Below are 7,705 nucleotides of genomic sequence, written 5' to 3'. Positions count from 1 at the left end.
AAAGCCAAAGGGGAGTGGCTATCATTAAGCTGGATAGAGAGGTCTGTGATACTGAAATTGGAGACATCAACTGATAAGATGACTGCATTCGTAGATGAAGGCTGCTCGAACACAGGCGTATCATGTAGCCTGAATATCTCTGCTGGAGAAGCTCCACATGCAGCACTTGAGTAGTAAGGCAACAGGGACACCACCCCACTCTGCATTTTTGCGAAATTTATTCATGATGGGGTATCCAAAATGGCGGCCACAGATGCAGCAACATCGCTCTGATGTCATGGCACGAAGCTGAAATTTTGGTGGGAAAATTGCTCAGTTGGGCTACCTCCACTAGCCTAACTCCACCTCCCCTCCTCTACCCCCTCCCCTTGCCTCTCCCGTCAGGAAACTGGTGGGAAAAGGACTCATCTTGTGTTGGGCTGCTCGATAGGATGGATGTAAGTCTTTACAAAATGCAGTGCAGTATATAGTTTATTTAAACAACCTGAGCTACCATTGATGGCGCACTAGGCAACAGCTTCATCCAGTGTATTTACCTTGAGGTCCAGAGGCTAACTGACCTAGTTCACAACACCACCACCACCAAAGGCGCTGTTGACCCTCACCCACTCCCCTCCCCCCTTCCTACCCTCCTGTGATGTAATCCAAGATGGTGGTCCAGAAAAACTAGGTGGGAACCAATAGCAATGCTGAATCTGGTCTCCTAATAGGCTTCAGCCAATAGGATGGAAGTATCTAGTGACATCATCAAAGGAGATATAGGGCGAGCTCAGCAGCTCCATGGCCTCAGTCTCAGTCAGCAGCAGAAGAACCATGAAGTGTCAGCAGCAGCATTCGAGATCCAGCACAGTCCTGCACAACAGGAAGAACCGAAACAGTAAGTATCCCATATCACATCTTTGTCTGTAGTTAGCGTTGTTATTGGTTGTTTTCCCTGCCTTGGTCTGTATTTGACACTTTCTCCTCCTTGTTCAGTGGTAGGCTTCGACATGTCGAGTTCTGCAGGGGCGAGAAACAACATGTCGATTTCCGACACATCCAGACCCACAGCAACCTCAGCCACCATCTTGTTGAGACCTGCACTGACCTCTAGACCTGCAGCAGCAACAACCTCTTGCATGTCTGAACCTGTAGCGACCATGTATGATCTTGTAACGCACATTGCCCACATACTGAAACAGAACAAGAAGCTGTTATTGTCTGTCCCACCCATTGATTTGGGTGATGAGGATGCCTGGCTGTTCCTGATGTCTCGAATGCTACTGGTGGTCCAAATCAACTGCAACATGGAGGTCAGTACTAGTCACTGACGTATGACCCATCCCACCAGAACATCCCTGTGGTAGCAGAGGGGGAGAGTGCAGATTCTGTGGATAAGAAGGTTCCTCACATAGCCCACTTGCTGGAGCAGGACAAGGAACTGTTATTGTCTGTCCCACTCATCAATTTATGTGATGAGGACATGTGGTCTGGACAAGAAGCTGTTATTGTCTGTCCCACTCATTGATTTGAGTGATGATGATACACGGCCTGTTCCTGATGTCTTGAATGCTACTGGTGGTCCTAAGCAACATATCGACTGGAGAAGGGTGCTACTGGTGGTTGTAAACAAGTACTGGTCACTGAGATATGACCCATCCCAGCAGGACATCCCTGCGTTAGCGTAGGGACAGAGTGCAGGTGCTGTGTATAAGAAGGTATCAGGTGTGCCCACGCTCTTCAGTTCTACATACAACTTAACTCCTAGTGGTACAAAACATGTAAATGTGTTTACAGAAGCACATCTTGAATGAGGCTTGCATGTGAGGGTAGAAATTGAAAACGCATCGATAGGTGTTAAAGTGCCTTCTAAGTTCTAAGCTCGACTGACGAAATATGTCATGCAGATACATCAATCAGCAGATGACCACACAGACCATTATCCAACTCATACCTCCCCCCCCCCCCCCCCCCCCGGACAATCACCTAACTAGTGTGACAATATTTATTAAAATAGTGTATGAACACTCTGCACTATGTGTGAAATTGGTGACAAGTGTGTTTGTCTATGGCACACCTCAGTTATGAATTTATACGAAGTGGGTACTACACTAAGCCTTGCACTGGAGACAATGAGACGGTGGATGCCAGGCATAGACTCCGCATACAATGATGTTGTAAACTTTCTACGTGTGCACAGTGCACATGTTGATGATTTGCAACAGTACCTATGTTTCAGCATGAACGCAGAAAGAGAAACAGGTTAAATGTGCATGTGAAAAACCAGAATATTGTGAGGTGTCCATCGGTTTGAAGGAGATATGTGTGAAATTTACTGCATATCAAAAAGCTTTATTTGGGATATATTGTACAGGCACTAAGAAGATAAAGAAAAAGTCAGATGATTTTTTTGAAATACTTCATCTGATATTTAAATAAATAATGTGTATACATAATCTCAAACTGTGTTTGTGTTTTATTTCACACCTCTCTCATTATAGTTCAAGCATTACACTTACTAATATCATTATTTTCAATGCTGCATCTATAATCATGAAGCTGTGGGCAATTGCCTCAAACACCTTGTCACCAGTTATTATTAAACTGACAAACTGAATGATGCAGTTACTTTTCATAGGTATGGCTACACATATTATTACCATCCTTACAAGTGTGTCTTTCTATATATGCCGATAACTTGTTGGTACCTGACATAGTCGGTATAATGGCGAAGTGGGTGAAACATCCTCGTCACAAGGACTTTGTTGTAGGTGACTGGTCACATGAAGATGCAACAGGAGACCTGAAGAAGAAGAAGAGGAAGAAGAATGGAATTTTTATTGCTAATAATATATGAGCAGTTATTGTAGGTCCATCCTACTGTAGTAAGCCTAATGTTCTCATGTCGCTACTAACACATGCAGACAGAGTCCGATTTGAATATGTTTGTGTATTTTCAAAAACACTGTTTCAGCTTAAGTGTCAGCTAATACAGAAGTAACTGCGCAGTGTAAAAGGCGTTACATACACGACATTCAGTGAAAGCAGTGATATTCCCCACCTGAAAAAGTAAAGCCAAACACTGTGTTCCCATTTGACGATGTTGCTGTGCAAAACCAAGTACAAATTCGAGAATATTTTTGTTGCGGTCGTCATATGGGTGCTGATGTATTTTTCTCTAAGTGAAACATATTCCAGAGTCCCGAAACAATTGGTTAGGGATGATGCAAACCTCATCATAGCCTTCAAACAAGACAATCTCAATTTAAAACACATTTATCAAGCACATGAAGACTGACATGTCGTTCAATGATTTTGTAAAGATATGTGCTGATTGCTGGAACATTCACAGTATGGATTTCTCGTTATTGGTAAAACAAGAAAACTGGGTATAGGCGAAATTTGGGTTTCTGGATACAGAGCCTGGTAAGAGGGGTGAGTGCATCAGTATACGCTGCACCATAAACAAATTCGCGCGCATGTCTGGCTCTCAATCCTAGAGAATGGGTGTACACAGGCAGAACATTTGCTTGTACATGGATGCGAAAATTCATGCTATCATGCATAAAGTTGGAGGTGTGCGTGGGGAGCCAGAGACGTATTACCAGACTCTTCTGAGAAAGATCGACGCATCAAATGAGTTAGTTAATGAAATCAGTATGAAAGTAACTGACTTAACTGAAAAGGTTGAGGCTATTGAGGGGAAAACAGATGTAGAGGTCCTTGTTATCAAGAAGAGGGAGCAGCCACATAATAAAAGGAAGAAGAGTGGATTTATAAAAACCTCTATATGCCAACGAAGCAGAAAGTCATTCAGGCGTGGAAAGCCATTCGAGAGAAATTAATGTTACTAAGGATAGGGCATATGGATCGACATCAAACACTGAGAGAGATCTTTAAGCGTGTTACTGGATCTCTCAGGCAGCTCTCAGCTAAAACAAAACCACACAATAATGATAGTGCTGACATTGACGAATTCGTTATCTGTTACGCCCCTGGCCAGATAGATAGAACATATGGCGTCAGCAGGGGAAGACTGTACATTCTGGGAATGCAGTCTATAAATGTAACTGATGACACAATACAGATTGGTGATGGGCAGTTTGACAGAACATCTGGCTTAATTAATCTTATTTTCCTAAGACCCATGAAAAAAAACATAAATTATTCAGTTAATGATAGAGAAATGTACATTGAAATACTACATTTGACCAATGTATGTAAGATCGCAAAAAGCCAGAGCAACAAGAAATATATAACCATTATAAAACCAATAGCAGCAGCTGTGATGGTATTGAGATTGAGCATAAAGCAGTGAAAATGGCATCCTGCAAAATAAATGCATATATTATGACGACCCCAATGAGCTAATAGATCGACTATGTCTGCAGATAATACAGCTCATTCGAATGAGGTTGTTTTAATAACCTTCAAGCTTAGAGAGAGAGGTGTCACTGAATAAGTATGGAAACAGTAGTTCAAGAACTACACAAACCAGCATGCAAAACATACCCTCATAGAGATGTTACGGTTAAAGGTATGGATGGCTTATGGTAGGCTGATCTTGTAGCTATGAGGGAGTGCTCACACAAGAATAATGGATTCAAATATATTTTAATGGTTATTGATGAATACTCCAAATTCACCTTAGCATTACCAGTTACAACAAAAACGGGGAGAAATTCCATGGATTGTTTGAGTGTTTGTTGCAGACAGGGATGAACTGATGCCTGGACAACCTCCAAACGATCACGATGGAGAGTTTTACAATATGTATTACAAGACCATGATACAGCGGTATGGAATACATTGCTAGTCACCATTCACACATCTGATATCTGAATAGAAGAATAATAGATGAAATGTGGAAGCATTTTAATCTTTACAGCTCATGCAAATGGAAAGATATCCTCCCAGAAATAATTATTCAGTATAACTGAAACAAAGATAGCACAATGAAAATGAGACCAATTGATGTTCGAGATAATGGAGTCATGGATACTATCACAATAAAATGCTGGGTCCACAAAAACAGAAATTTAATGCAGGTGATTTGGTATGTATCTAAAAATGGAAGATAGCATTTGAGAAGTAATACCTCCCAAACTGGTCACAGAGATATTTACAGTTTTCAAGGTGCAAAGAACTACTCCTAGAACTTATATCTTTAAGGATAGTAAAGGTGAAGAAATTGCAGGTTGCTTCAAAAACCGAAGAGATGCAGAAAGCTCAGAACTGGATGTGTTTCTCATGGAGAGAGTCATAAGATGTCGAGGAAATACAGTGCTAGTCAAATGGATTGGTTTTCCTGCTACACAAAACAGTTGGACTGAGACTAACGATTTGCTATATAATGTGGTGTGCAGACCACAACCACCGTAGAAGCATAACATGTGTGCTAGGAGACACATTAGAGGAGGTGGTGGTATTCTAGACAAACTGCCAGTGGAATTACACATTCCAGGATATGACTACTGTGGGCTCAGAACAAAGCCTCAAAAACGCTTGGCACAAGGCGACAAGGGGATTAATCTGCTCAACAAAGCGTGTATGGAACGCGATATTGCACATGCTGCAAATAAAAATCTCCCATGTCATCACATTGCAGACAGGGTTTTGGCTGATAAGGCTAAGGCGATATGCAGAAGAAAGGATATTGCTATAGGTCAACGCATTGCAGCATTTGTAATTGGTAAAACCATGCATCGAAAAATTAAGTTGGATTTAGGAGTGACGAATTTCAAGTGAGTTATGAATGCCGCACATTGTGCCATACAGAAGAAGAAGAAGTATGTGAAGGAAAGGTGTTAGAAGAACTGTATTCTGACAGCAATGTATGCAGCTATAAACGCTCTGAAGCAGAAGGCAGCAGGAATAAGAGGAGGATTGGTTAAAGCACCTCAAGGTCTACCAATACCTAAGATATCTGGTGATTCTCTTACATTCCTCATCCCAGCCCTCTCCGCTCCCTCAGAGGTAGGGAACCTTGTTGGTGGTGCTGGAACTATTACTCGAACAGTGAAGGACACGCAAAACATTCCAAGCGCAGTTAGAAGAAGCAAGAAGACATAACTGCATGATGGAAGCCACAGCCATCGGAAAAGGACTATACTTGAGATCGTACAGGAAAGAGCTTGGTGTATTCACAAATAAAACAAAAACCCATTAGCTGTCCTACCAAACTGGCACTCACAAATACTGATCTACTCAAGTTTGTTCGAAAAGAATTCAAGATTCCACTGTGTTTTATGTGGGGTATATTACTGAAGACTATGTGGAAAACTGGTGAATGTGGTATTGTGAATTTAGATGTTGCTGGAGGTCCCAGCACCCACTGGTTGTCATATCTTATGAAAAATGCAAATACCATCTACTACTTCGACCGCACAAAGAAATACAACAATACTTCACTCGCAGAAGACATGTGTTCTACAAATTTCGGCACTATCAGGACTTTAATACACACCTCTATGGACATCTATGTATCATGTTTCTCTTGCTTTTACAAAGAAGAAGAATATATATGAGGAAGAGCTTCAAACATTCCTTCATCAGTTGAGGTTTGGATGCAATGTCATGCACTTTGTCTTTAAAAGAACGATCATCTGTATTACATACAAATTACTTTCCACCAATTGATTTGAGCAATGGTGAATGGAGTACTGCATTGACTGGACTGGAGACATATAACAGTATCCCAAATATCACCGAGGATAACAGCAAACTGCATCTGGATACTAATGGTGAAAAAGACATTGTGGGAATAGAACCTGGTACATACGATATCGTCAATTTAAATGAAGTTTTAAAACAGTCTGAAAAAGGTATTGAGATATGTGCAAACATCAATACACTGAAATCTGAAATATGGAATGTGAATGCAACGATTGACTTAAACCATAAAGGTTCAGCAGGGCGCCTACTGGGTTTCACAAAAGGATATGTTTTGAAGAAGGATCCTAGTAAATTTCACAAGTCAGGCCAGACTGTGGACATACTGCCTGTCAGCACAATCCGAGTTGAGTGTAACATTGCAACGAACTCCTATCTCAATGACAGTCTGATTCATGCTATTTACAGACTCTTCCTCTCTGTTGCAACAGGGTATAAGATTGTTGAGACTTCCACCAATGCAGTATACCTTCCAGTGACAGTTCAGACATTGAACTATTTGGAGCTGCGTATTGTGTACCAGAATAATCAACTTGTTGACCTTCATGGTGAGGAAGTCATTGTGCAATTGCATCTAAGGCAGGATGGCATTCGGTACACAACCAGTGCACGCAATCCACAGGACGTTATTTCACTGCTGAACTGCAAAATAATAACACGTGCGAAATATGAGTTTCTTAAATCAGTTGGCTTGAAACCTCGCAATGAAGTTCTCACTCAATATAACCAGTCCAGCAGAGTATGATGAGCGAATTATACCTCAGGAATACTTCTCACATAAACCTTATGCTTCAAACACATTTAACAAGAATGGTGAAATTAGAATTGTCATCCACCACCAGGAACGTGCACATCCTTCCATGCAAAAACTTCATATATTAGGAGGGATCATTCAAGAAAACCTATGGCAGCGCTACAGTGGGATCCAAGATTACACATAATGCTTGAGCATTCCTGTTTCAAGAGATGCGCTATAAACTCAACAAGTCTGAGATCGATGGTACATACAGTTTTGGCAAAACATTAACCCTTAAAACATATGTCTTTGCATCAC

This window comes from Schistocerca serialis, chromosome 3 (assembly GCF_023864345.2).
Source record: "Schistocerca serialis cubense isolate TAMUIC-IGC-003099 chromosome 3, iqSchSeri2.2, whole genome shotgun sequence".
Classification (NCBI taxonomy): domain Eukaryota; kingdom Metazoa; phylum Arthropoda; class Insecta; order Orthoptera; family Acrididae; genus Schistocerca; species Schistocerca serialis.
This window is presented reverse-complemented; position numbering follows the sequence as displayed.